The sequence below is a fragment of the Triturus cristatus genome, chromosome 4_1 (assembly GCF_964204655.1).
Source record: "Triturus cristatus chromosome 4_1, aTriCri1.1, whole genome shotgun sequence".
NCBI classification, from domain to species: domain Eukaryota; kingdom Metazoa; phylum Chordata; class Amphibia; order Caudata; family Salamandridae; genus Triturus; species Triturus cristatus.
Window position 1 is genome coordinate 739041021 of NC_140585.1, and position 14024 is coordinate 739055044.

Here is a 14024-nt window from a genome sequence, read left to right on the forward strand (position 1 = left end):
GTCAATTTAAACTGAGCGTCGGACAACCTAAACGCTACTTCTTATGCTAATGACTTATTGCTTCACAGATATCTACAAAATAAACAACATTGTTTAACCATGGAGCCGGGTCTTAAGTGGCGTTGCCTTTAGCTAATTAAGACAAGAGATTGTCTTCAAAGTCAGAGTCTAAAATCCACTCTTAAATCGGGCCCTTATTCTGGGATTATAGAAGTCAGAGGTTGTCAGAAGCAGCCCCCTCCACCTGCGCAGTCTACAGAGACTACAACCTTCTCTGCTAATCCCCAGTCATAAATGTGAGTGTCCTTCCAGATAGGAGTCTTACAACAGCCTACGACTACCTGGAGGCAGCGGCAGCCGATAGGAATTCAGTGTTTACTCAGGGTCGAGTAGCTTCCAGCGCCGCCCACCATGAGATGGTAAGCATGCTAGAATTAAAGAAACTTAGTTATGCAATGTCATTGTCTAGAAGAAGCATTTTTCACATATGCCTTTGTGAATATCACGGTCCATCCTGGGTATTAAGAGAAAACAAGCAGTGGCAAAGTCAATAGGTCTGGCTTTGATGTATCAACAAACACAAGAACTCTCAACCGCTGCTTGCATGCATTGTATGCACAAATGTTGTTTATCACTTTAAAGCCTGCCCCTCTGTATTTGCCAATGCTGGGGAGAACTAGCAAATATTATTACTTTCTGTGTAGAATGAAAAAAAAAGAACTGAATGTGACAAAAGGCATAGTTGAGTTTTATTTTTGAAATTCAAATAATCGCTCATGCAGCCGGATCGAAACACTTCTTGGAACGCAGAATACTACATCGACAGCTGATAGCCTGAGGTGAGAGGGAAATACTCCGATAGGTGGAGCCAGGCCAAATCCCACTCTATGGATAGGTTAAAGGACTGGTAAAAAAATGTCAAACAGCCAGCTGCTCCATCAAGCCAGACCTCAAAAGAGAAGTTCACCTTACACAGATAGATCATTATTACAAACCATTTAGACTGGTCATGCACTAATATTTGGTGCATTTTGTTATTCACGTACATTCTACTTTGAGGGTCATTTAGAGTATGTGGGAAGCTGTAAAAAAAATCCAGGGAAATATGTGAAAGTGGTTTTCAGTGCATGTAATGTTTTTCCTAGCATTTTCAGTGCATGTAGCACTATTTTACATTTAGAGAAAAGGGCTGTATTAGTTGCCTACCCGTACCAGAGCACAGGCACAAAACTGATGTTAATTGTATATCAATAGTTGCGCAAAAACAGACGGAAAAAATGCTTACACATTTATCTCTAATTGAAGAAAATATGGAGGCAGCGCCAGGGATGAAGTCACACTTAAGTCAATATGGTATTTTCAATATTCTTTATTCTTATTTAGGATAAAAGATGACAGGACAACAGCCAACGCCTTTCGTCCTTTTTCAAGGAACTTCATCAGGGCAAAAAGTTCCTGTACGGACAAAGTCCCACGGTGTGTGTCAAGGGAATAGTCTGCCCACGATGCGGGCAACGTTATATCTAATTGTTCTGAAAGCTGTGCAGGCACCGCAAAGGGAAAACCAAAAACAGTTCCTGCACTGCATGGACTTGAAAGCCCTTAGTGTTTGCTTCTGTGCATGCTCTCATGCAAACCATTCTCTATTCATCAGGACCTGTGACAGCTCTCAAAATGCCTTCTTCTCACTGGGAAGGACACGGAAGAAATGATAGCCCTAACACATGAGGCGTATTGACATCCCAGAAGCAATCCACAAGACTTAACTAATGAATGGTAAAAATGTCATTTTCACTCACAGAATTGTTTGAGGGCATTAATATTTCTGACTGTTGTGGCCCATTACCGTTCACTCCAGATTTTTGCCTGTAGCAGAAATATTGAATACTGTCTTTCTCATTCAATTTATACAGTCAGACTGCTCTTCCTTATCATCTTTGATCCCTCGTATTTTACATGGGCTAAGTCTCAACACTAGCAGCAACCTCTGTGTATATTTTCTGACTCAATGAAAGCAAATCTGGACTGACCACTCTACTATTTAGTGAAAGGCTGCATGCTAAGGGGGTGTTTTCCGAGTAGGATGGGTCGCTGTGACCTAAATATGCCCCCACAGCCTCATTTTCATCCCAGACACTTTCATATTGGGGCTGATTTCAACATTTTTGCTGGGGCTGATTTTAGTTTCCAGTACAGCCCTGATCACAATTTCAGGAACAGTTACTCCTACAACCTATTCTCAATCACCCACAACAGTGCTATCTGCACACAGGGCCCCTCATATTAATCTCCAGGCCTAAGCATTTTGATAGGAGCGCACCTCGGGGTGAAACTGACTGAGTACACTGGGCCTCCCTGTGATTACCAGCTGTAAACCGTCTTGCCACAAGAACAGGAAATGAAGGGCTGTCCATTTATGTTCCTTTGTTCATAGCTTTTCAATGTTGCAAAATATAGGGAGTGCTGGGTATGATTAGATTATAGCATGATGTCAATATTGCTTCATGTTTTTTCTACAAAAGACATTCCTGGTCTGTCATCCACTCAATTTTCCCAAAGAAAGTCTGATACCAGAGAAAAGATATGCTTGCCTTACATACATGCAATACCATGGTCAGGAACTATGGAGCTGATTAGGATGGCCGGCAGTTTGTTGGCGGTCAGCAAGACCGACCGCCACACATCCGACGGGCTCCTTAAGTCCGCCGGTGTTGCAGAGACAGAGTAATGCCTTCAATGGAGGCGGTGCCTGCCAGGCCCCACCGTAGGTATCATAATGTGCCTTTCTGCCGGACCTATAATGGCGGCAAACCCGCCACGAAAAGTCTGGCGGAAAGAAAAATTGGGTGCCCCTAGTGGGCTCCTCTTACCCCCTGGCCACCAGACACGGGACCTGGGGGCATTATGATGTGCATTTCTGCCGGCCCTTTCATGGCGGTGAACCCACCATGAAAAGGGACATTCGGTGCAACATGATGTGTGCAGTGTCCCTTTTTTGCAGTGTGGGGAGTACTGCCGCCAGCCCCGCTGCAGTGCAAAATATAGGCATTGCAACTTCTGTGGTAGTGGTCTCATCAAAATGCCTACTGCGGGACCGCCGACTGCATGTCGGACGGTCCCAGTCCCCGATAGGGAGCGTCCATCCGCCATCGTAATCAGGCTCTCAGTGCCTACTGTCCTGAGGTATTGTTACCACTATTCAAGTTAATCTCTGTCTCAGTCATCGAGTACCTTGCTAAGCAAATCAGCCACTCTTATGCCAATGAATGGTAACTCCTGTTACTCATCTCTTTTACCACCAGGCCCATAAACCCTGCAGGAGGAATGGCTGGAGCCAAAAAATTCAGCCCTTAAATTTCTACTAGAGTAGGCTGAGTGTGTGTTTTAAAAAACAAATAGTCTCTACTCATAACAACACAATCACCCACACACTACTTATCCTCATATGTCTTAATGATAAAAATGTAATGTCATTCGGTTTGTCCAATGTATTAGAATTTAGAGCATCTAAAAAAACAACTGTCACGTCTGCCAGAGTTGCACTTGTATTAAGCATTAAAAATAAATAAATGAATATTAAACCTGTGAATTTAAAACGTGTTTATTTTTCTCATATTAAAAATATTTTCCCTCTGCCGATCTGAACATTATGCAAATTGTCACAGTGATACTTTTGAAAATAAAAATAGAAACACAGTGGTGTTATATCTGATTTTATAGATCGTTCATATTAACACCGTTTTGTACACTTGGGAAACTGTGTACAGTAGTCAAATTACATACATATCTGTCATGCAAACCCTTCATCTCAAACTCCACCATTCCGCTGTTGATTAATTGAAGTGCAATATATTATGTAGCCAGAGCACTTTCAAACAGGAAGAAAAAATAGCACTTACAAAAACAATTGTAATATTAAAACTTCCCTACTAGATCATTTTAGTGGGATTTGTCCAGTCCACCTCATATATAGTTCTAAACTGCTCTTTTCATATATGTATGTAGCTGGAAATAGTATTATGGCCATCCAAAACTTAGACTCAAGTATATTGCAGCTGAAGAATGGAAATACCCCATCTTTGTCTTCCAAAATGTTACTATTTTTTAGTTTTTATATTTAAGCATTACACGACTAACTAGATGTTTATTCTAGAAATAAAATTGTGGAAATGTAATGAAAAGAGAAAAATTATGTGGAGTATCTCTAAATACGTAATTTTGTAAATGAGCATGTTTACCCACCATGACAGACAGGGGCTCATTTCAGTTTGTAAGGAGATGAGGCTAAATATGCATCTTTCTTCTATGCACAATTGTAACTGTCGTCTGTCATAGGATAACGGATTCGGTCTTTTAAGGTTTGCAACCATTACTCAGGGAAGACTCAACATTTACAGAAGGGATTCAGTTTGGGTCTGTTGCTTTGGCTTTTTGTATTGTGTGTAGAATATTCTTTACATTACCAATGTTGCCAGAGCATGCAACGGGCTCTTTAGACTTGCTTCTAACTCTATATGTCCAGAAAATGTTCCCAAATGGATTGGCTCCAGTGGAACCAGTCTTGAAGAGATTCCAGTGCAAGAATTACTGGCCAAGCACACTGGACAACCTGCAACATTACCTCAGATGAGCAGCATTCACCAGCCACAGAAAAGGCATTCACCACATCTCACTGAGCTCTATGAGGATTCATGCCTGCTAATGAACATTATTTGTTCACTGGTGCCTTTTAATGGAGATTTTCGAATGTTGCTTTTTGATACTTTGGAGCCTATTCCCAAAGGCAAATTTACACGAGAATAAATATAATGTAAGCTAAAGCCATCCAAGGGAAGGGATGGGTGGGATAATGTTAGCCTCCGTGTCTTTAATGAAATCCAGATTCTCTAGTCATGGTAATAGGAGAATCGCAATTTCATTACAAGACCGGAGGCTACCATTATGCATGTTGGTAGCTATGTAGGACTACATCAGATATGTGTTCGATTGGTTTTCAGTAATGCTGTACGAAGGTGCTAGCATTAGACCAGTCGACAGATTTAAGAATATCGTCTAGCTTACCACCAGACCAGAAAGATTTACTGGCCATAGCACCTCTAAGTGAATGAGCTTGGAATTTCCATAGATCAATACCTGCGAAATTCATAACAGTTTTAACCCATCTGGCAATAGAAGCCAAGGTTATAGCTCTGTGAGGTTTAACAAATGATATAAGTAACTGATTCACGCCCTGAGTACGAAGTCCACTCATTCTGCAATCGTACTCTCTGATGCAATCTACCACACAAAGATTTTTGTATAAATCAAAACGTGGATAAAAGATTGAATCAGACATAGTCTTAGTTCTTCTAATTAACTCAAATTTGACTCCAAACATGTTATAGGATCTATTTGTGATTTCAAGAGCTTTGACATCAGAGACCCTTCGGCAAGATATGAAACATAACAGTGTTGCGAGCTTGATGGATAGACTTTTCCTATTCAAGTGAATGTTATCCGGCCAATTTGTGAAAAGATCTAGTATTAACTTAACGTCCCAGAGATACTCAAATTTGGGTTTAGGAGGTCTCCTTAGTCTAATACTTTTGAGCACTCTACAAACTATGACGTTCTTACCTACTGTTTTACCATTGATGAGGGCATGGCCTGCGGAGATAGCCGATCTCTAACAATTGATTGTTCTATTGCTGAGACCTCTTTCGAACTGTTCTACAAGGAAGTTTACAATGTCAACAATAGGTGGCTCCACAGAATCCAGGTTCCTCTCCTGGCACCAACGTACCCAGCTTCTACATATGTTGTTATACCTGTAGTGAGTGCTGGGGGCCCAAGATTCTCTGCGAGGAGAGTTGCAGCTGTCTACAAAAGTCCTCAGACTTCATTGGATCTCCTGATACTCTCCAGGCAAGAAGGTTCAAATTCCTTGCCTGTACTAGGGGGTGACCTCCTCCATCTACGTCTGTGTAGTAATTGACTCTGGAACAGTTGAATTGAAGTAGATTTATTTGATAGGACTACACAGCTCTTGAACTGTCAACCACCTTCATCTTCAGCCAGTCTGCTAAGCCACACATCACATTCCACCTGTGACATCAGCTTATGACATCACATACACATTTAGCTGGCTGAAGATGAAACTTAAGACAATTATCATTGAGCATAAAATACAACATACCTCCCTTTCTCCTAAGAAAGGGAACAATATCATAACAACAACTTCCTACATTACAGAATAAGACCTAAAGAACAAAATGTATACAAACCTAAAAACTAAATATTTCAAAGCATTTAACAATATGTCATGACAAATAATGTCACATACCTCCTAAACTCCAAAACACATTAGAAACAATATTATATAATAGCATGCATAGTGACATATCTTCAATCACGAAACCTGTGGGGAACAACACGAACCCTCGAACTTTTCCTACTCAGACCCACAGACAGCTTGGAAGAACTGTCCTCTCCATTTGTAGAATTTGATGTTGGACGAGATCTTGTTTTGATCAACCTAGATAAATTCCACCAACAACCCCCTTCAACCTGGGCAGCATTATTATAAATGCGAGTGACTCTGACAGGATTTCCAAATTTACAATGCCCCTTCTTAGTGTGCCCTGGATTCTTGATGCGTACGAAATCCCCCACAGACAGAGCAACAAATTTCACACCCCTTTTTCTGTCAAACCATGATTTTCCTTTACTCTGAGCCATATCAGAGTTGATTTTGACCGTTTCCATGATGCCCTCCACATTACACAAAGATTCTACCCATTTACTCATCCACCCTGGTCTGAAACTGGTATTTGCCTTCCTACCCCTAAGTATCTCAAAAGGAGACACTTTTGTCGAAGAATGAGGCGTGGTCCTATAAAACCATAACATACTCTCAAGGGACTTATATACATCGTGATTCCCACTCACAGCCCATTTGATACACTCACCCACAACCCTGTTCATTCTCTCAACAAGACCATTCGTTTGCGGGTGATAAAGTGAGCTCCTGAGATGTTTAATAGAACTGAGCTTTAGAAAAGACTGAAATTCATCACTAAGAAATTGCGTCCCATTATCAGACACAAGATACTGTGGAAACCCTTCCCTTAAAAATATTTCTTTTAGGAACTTGACAACACTTGAAGAGGTAGCATCTCTGACTACTTTGATTTCTGGCCATTTTGAAGTATAGTCCATGGCTACCAAAATGTACTTCAACCCTAAAGGAAGTATTTCATAAGGACCCATAATGTCAATCCCTATTTTAACCCAAGGCCCAGACGGACACTCAATAGGGTGCAAAGGAGGTGTGATAACTTTCATAGTTTTCTCCGATGTACGACACACAACACAGCTTTCAACCGATGTTGAAATTTCAACATCCATACTGGGCCACCAAAAATCCTGACGTATACGTCTTTTAGTGAGAGTGATTCCTAGATGTCCCTCATGCGCTTCTTTGATAATCTTGGGCCTCAAAGAATGTGGTGGAATAAGTTTGTCGCCTCTCATCAACAAGCCATCTTCCACAGATATCTCTGATTCAACCTTCCAATAAGCTTGAAGATTTGTGGGCAAAGATCTTTCCTTGGGCCACCCAACTCTAGAAAGTCTGCATACCTCTTGCAGAATAGAATCCTCTAACAAAGCACTCCTCCAATCAGATTCGGAACCAACTGCCAGAACCGGAATATCTAATGAAGCTACAAAACAGTCTTCCTTATCTTCATCATTCAAATCTAGAAAATTGGTTCCTTCACTATGTCCACTACTCTGAGGAAAACGAGACAAAAAGTCTGCTCTGGTATTTTTTCCCCCAGAAATGTGGAAAACTTCAAATTGATACTGCAGAAGTTTGCTAACCATTCTAGTAATCCTAGGAGTACAGCACTTACTCGGACCTGAAGACAAAATAGAAACTAAAGGCTTGTGATCTGTTAAAAGGTAGAACCGCCTTCCCCAAACATATGGTCGATATTTGTCTATAGCCCACAAACAGGCCAACAATTCCTTCTCGATAACAGAATACTGTGTCTCAGCACTCCTGAGCACTCTAGAAGCAAACGCCACAGTATTTTCCACACAACCATCCTGTTGAGTAAGTATTGCCCCTAACCCTGCCAAACTGGCATCTACAGTTATGCAGCTAGGAAGATTAGGATCAAAAGGAGTAAGAGCCTCACTGTTTTTCAAAATATTCTTAACTTCCTTAAACGCCTGGTCACATCCTGTACACCACAAAAACTTTCTCGAACCCATAAGTAGACTGCTAATAGGCCTGACTATAGACGCATAGTTCGGAATGAATCTCGAATAGTACTCTAGAAGACCTAACAAAGACTTGACACCAGTTTTGTCCTTTGGAACAGGCGCTTCCAAAATTGCATCAATCAAACCTTGTCTGGGCTTAACACCCTCATGAGATAACATATGTCCCAGATATTCTATTTCCTTACACGAAAATTTACACTTCTCAGACTTCAATACAACACCACGCTCCTTGAATATTTCAAGAACTCGTCTGACAATGACATCATGTGATTCATTGTCCTTGGCATAGATAAGAACATCGTCCTGGAACACAATGACTCCTTCGACATCTTTTAACATATTTTGCATAACCCTCTGGAAGACTGACGCCGCGGAGGCCAGACCAAATGGCATCCTTCGATACTGAAACGTACCCAGAGGAGACACAAAAGCTGTTAACGCACAAGAATCAGGGTGCAACTCTATTTGATGATAGGCGCTAGCCAAGTCTAATTTCGAAAATACAGCAGCCCCTTTGATGGATGTGAACAAATCTGATATTCTAGGCAAAGGATGGGAGTCAACCCAGATCTCTTTGTTGAGAGACCTGAGGTCCACACACACACGCAACTGTCCATCCCTTTTCCTTGCAACCACCAAAGGTGACAACCAGAGAGAAGACTCTGTGGGTTCAATGATTCCTTTATCACATAGAGATTTAAGTTCTTTGTTAAGATCTTCTCGTATACTAAACGGAACACCTCTGAGCTTGTGTTTGATCGGAATAGCTCCATCTTTTACAATTATTTTGTGTTTGAATCCAGTAATTTTACCCAGGTCGTTACAGAACACAGCAGGGAAATCATTTTTCCACTTAGAGCATTCCTCTTCACAGGTGACTAACATGACCTGTTCTTTCGTTCCTGGTCTCAGAATCATACCAAAAAGACCTTGGTGAAACCACCCCAAGATGTTCAAACCCTTGACAGCTACATAGATTTTTCCTCTGATATTCCTTCCCTCGAAGCTTAAAAAATCCTCCATAAAGCCTAACAATTCGATTTTCCGTCCTTCATAAGAAACTGGAGAGCGATCAGGGGGAAACAATTCTCTACTACCCCAGGTCTCATGAAATAGCTTCTGAGTTATCATGGTGATTCTGGCACCAGAATCCACCAGAAGATTGATTTTCTTATCTCCTACAACTATTTCCACCACTGGATCGACACAACACGAGGGATCACCAGTGAGGGGAATAGATGTTTCTTCACCAGAACCTACCTGATGAACAACAGACACAACTTCTCCTTCAGATTCATCAGCAGATTCTACCACACAAGCTACAGGTTTCTTTTGAAATTTTTTCTTTAAGCACACAGTCGCAAAATGTCCCACTTTCTTACAAAAATTACAAACTGAATTGACAGCTGGCCAATTTCCCCCTTTGGCATGTGACGCATAACCACAACGCAAACAAACATTGCTTGGTATAGGTACATTAGGTTTGCTATTAGAAGATTTCTTATTGAAACTTTTACTAAATTTGCTCTTGTCTTTCTTCATCCCCCCACAAAATTAATAGTGTCAGGAGGTTTGTCCTCAAGTTCTTTTAACGAAACTTGAGAAGTCTCAATACTCTTCGCCACCTTTATCGTTTCATCAAGTGTAGGATTGTCCATTGACAGTAATTTTTGTCTAATCTGTTTATCTTTCCCATGGCACACAAACTGATCACGAATGAGTTGTTCAGTAAAATTCTCAAATACACACACTGCAGCTAACTTTCTAAGAACAGAAATGTAAGCATCAACATCCTCATTTTCCGCTTGCTTTCTCTTGAAGAATTTGTGCCTAAGTACAATCAAACTGGGTTGTTTGTCAAAACGAATCTTAAGTTTTGATACAGTTATTTGGTACTCATCTAATTCTACCCCATTGTCTGCCAAGTCAGGTAGATGCTTAAAGATTGACCTACCCTCGAACCCAAGAGAATGTAATAGGAGATATTTTTTCCTTTCTGGACGGTATCTAAGTGCCCCGATAGCACCCAAATAGGTTTCGAAAGCGTCAAACCAAACATCCCACTTAACAGGAGGATCCCCTGGACTTTCTAAAAATGCAGGAGGTGCATTAATTGACTGCATGGATGACATGACTAGAACTAGGAAGAAACAATCGAAATAAAACAAATGTGAAATAAATAATGTGAAAAATCACAATGTTGTATAACCCTTTGAAAACAGACCTAAAAATAATTGCTATCTTCAAAGCATCCACTGCTTTGAAGATAGCAATATCCTCCTCTGAGCCAAAAGATTGGTTGATGAACTTCTGGTTAATAAACCTCTTTATAAATCAGTTTTAGATAAAAAATGTCTATAACTAACACTTCCTAAATCAAAATCGATATTCCCCAAAGTGCTATATTGTCACTGGCAACGAAAATCTGCTGGTTGGCAAAAGAAAAAAAATACGTGGTTGGCAAAACTCTTCCTGCTTCGTAGATCTTGACACCCGAAGTCGAACAAGAATGGTTTCCACGGAAACAGAGCACTCGTTGAACAAGAAATCCTTTAGAATCACTGACGAGAAATGCGGATGACGTAGCTGCCGTGACAATGGAGATCGTGCTCACGTTCCATACCGAGACACTAAATGACGCACCTGTGCATTCACGCGCGTGTGCGAGTGCTAGGATACGCATGCGCATGCGCGGATGCAAACAGAATGGCGATCCTCGAGAAGACGCACTGCCTGTTTTGAATCCAAACATCGGCGCGCGGAATGCGCGGACATCAACAAGTTGATTGATGAAAACAAGGGTACGTTCTCACACCATTTCAATTCAAAATTGTGAATAAAGATGATGGTCTCAGCACAAGTAGAACGAAAATCCCAAATCTGCAATATCACAGAGATATATCCATAAACCTGACAACACGGCCAAACGAGACTTGCAGGTAAAATCTCCAACAGAGTCTTTTGAAACAGGACACAAGAGCAGAAGCTTTTGAAACAAAACGAGTTACCCTTTCAGCTAGCTAGATCCAAGTCATTGACAGGAGCGAATATAGAAAAAAAACACAGCAGCACCTTGAATTTGTTTTGATATTTCACCTTTTCAGCTAGAGAAAGTTCGAAGTCTTACTATATAAGCGAGTGTAGCAGAATATAGCAGCTCCTAAAAAGTTGATTTGAAGAAGACGAAATCCATACAAAAGTTCTTGAAAAGGAGACTTTTAAATCCAGATAGGGAAGCTTGATACTTGATTAAATAACCTTTGCTTGAGGTTTTGAAGAAAATTCTTGCTTGAATAGAAAATCAAATGGTGGGTTCAGCTGTGTAGTAAGATCGTCGCCAAAAATCTGTAGTAATTGACTCTGGAACAGTTGAATTGAAGTAGATTTATTTGATAGGACTACACAGCTCTTGAACTGCCAACCACCTTCATCTTCAGCCAGTCTGCTAAGCCACACATCACATTCCACCTGTGACATCAGCTTATGACATCACATACACATTCAGCTGGCTGAAGATGAAACTTAAGACAATTATCATTGAGCATAAAATACAACAGTCTGTTAGAAGATCCACTTGGTTTGGAATTAAAAGGGGGATGTCGCAAGTTAGTTCCAGAGTAGTGGGGAACTAGGCCTGAGATAGCCAGAAGGGAGTTATTAGAACAAGGGAGCATTTGTCTTGTCTCACTTTCTGTAGAACTCTCTGGATCATGGCAAAGGGAGGAAATGTGTATGATTCGACTCCTTTCTAGCATTGGAGATAGGCGTTCACTGCAAGAGCACCCGGATCGGTCATCCAGCTGAAGTATCTCTCCAATTGGAAGGTTAGACTGCCCGCAAAAAGATCTATTTCTAGTGGTCCCCATATTTTGTTGAGAGACCTGAACATGGACACATTGAGTTTCCAATTGCTGTGGTCTAAAAGGAACCTCGAATTCCACAGAAATGTTTGTTTTCTCTGGGAGATAGTCTGCTCTTAGGGCGATCTTGTGTTCCAGACAGAACATCCAAAGTTTCTTGGCTAAATTCGATAAGTCCGCAGATTTTGTACCCCCCAGCCGATTTATATAGGCTACCGCGGACATGTTGTCCATCTTTAGAATGACTGATCTGCCCTGGAGAGATTGTCTGAAGCTCATCAATGCGTAAAGACCAGCTGTCAGTTCTAGGTAATTTATGTGATGAGAGGATTCCTCTTGCGACCAGACACCGCCCGTGTTCTGATCGAGAAGGCAAGCTCCCCCAGCCATGAAGGCTCACATCTAATTCCAAAACAAATTCTGGTGTTTAACCAAATATTGCTTTGCCATTCCAGGCATCTAAATTCTCTAGCCACCAGGTCAGTTCTGATGCGGCGTCCTGATCTAGGGAAATGCGATCTCTGTACCAAAGGCCAGATCTTAGAGCTCTTGCTTTTACCCTTTGAAGAGCTCGATAATTCAGGGGTCCCAGGAAGATGGCTTGGATAGAGGAAGAGAGGAGACCCAGCAGTCTGGCTAGTTCTCTCAGGGTTAGGCTTTCTTGTTTCAGGACATGTCTTATTTATTTCTTGATCTTGGTTATTTTCTTTGATGGGAGTAAAAGGACACATTTCGATGAATCTACGGTGAAACCTAAGAATTCCAGGGTTCTGGAGGGGGATAAGATGGATTTTTCCTTGTTTATAATGAACCCCAGGCTTTCTAATAGATTCATTACGGTCTTCAGATCTTGAATTATCTGTGAATTGTCTTGGGACATTATAAGAATGTCATCTAGGTATATGTTAAGGCGAATACCTCTTTCTCTTAGGAATGAGGCGATTGTTCTCATGACCTTGGTGAAACACCATGGGACAGAAGATAGGCCGAAAGGAAGTGCTTGAAATTGGAACAGGTGGTTTTTCCACATGAACTGGAGGAAGGGTTGGTGGATCTTGGCCATTGGGATGGTAAAGTACTCATCTTTTAAGTATAGTTTGACTAACCAGTTCCCTTCTAGTAACAAATCCCTCAGGAGATGGATGCCTTCCATCTTGAAGTGCCTGTAAACTGGATATTTGTTTAGTTCCCCCAAGTTTATAACGGGTCTCCAGCCCTTGTCCTTTTTCTCGACGAGTACTTATAAATCTCATAGTTTCCAATGGGACTTCTATTATTGCTCCTTTCTGAAGCATAGAGGATATTTCCTCTTCTACTATTTTCTGTTGGTCTAATGTGAGAGGGATGTCTCTCGGGAAAGAAGTTTGTGTAGGAGTTTCCACAAGTTCTATCATGAAGCCCTTGACAGTGTTTAGTACAAATGGGTCCTGAGTAATTAATTTCCAATTCTAATAGAAGAATTTGAGTCTGGCTCTCACCTTTTGGGGGAAAGAAGGAGGAGAAAGAGGTAGAGTACTCACTTTGAGGGTTGTTGCTGGAGACTCCATGTGATCTAAAGCTTCTGTTGCGAGTGCCTCTCCCTCTCTGGGGGTAGAATTGGGGAGCATTGGTGGGTTGGTAACCTCTTCCGTAGCCTCTGAATCTTGAATAGGGCCTTTGATTGAAGTGTCCGGAAGAAAGGCTCCTTCTTCCAGCCAAACCAAAAAGGTTAGGATTGTATACGCGTCTCATATTGTGCTGAGCCTTATCCAGAGCTGTAAAGGTCGAGACATGCTTTCCTAGGGATTTTATTAAGTCCTCGCCAAAGAGTAATCCTTTGGGATTCTGAGAGGGCTCCTTGTCCGCCATGTCGCTCAGCTTTGGGTTTATTTTTGTAAGAACTACCCTTCTCCT

The 14024-nt window shown here is 41.3% G+C and overlaps 1 protein-coding gene across 1 annotated transcript in view; it reads right to left on the bottom strand.

Annotated features, from left to right (window-relative positions):
• The window catches only part of C4_1H12orf42 (chromosome 4_1 C12orf42 homolog), a 462326-nt gene that overhangs the window by 229640 nt on the left and 218662 nt on the right, over positions 1-14024 (bottom strand). The gene's annotated exons all lie outside the window — the stretch shown is intronic.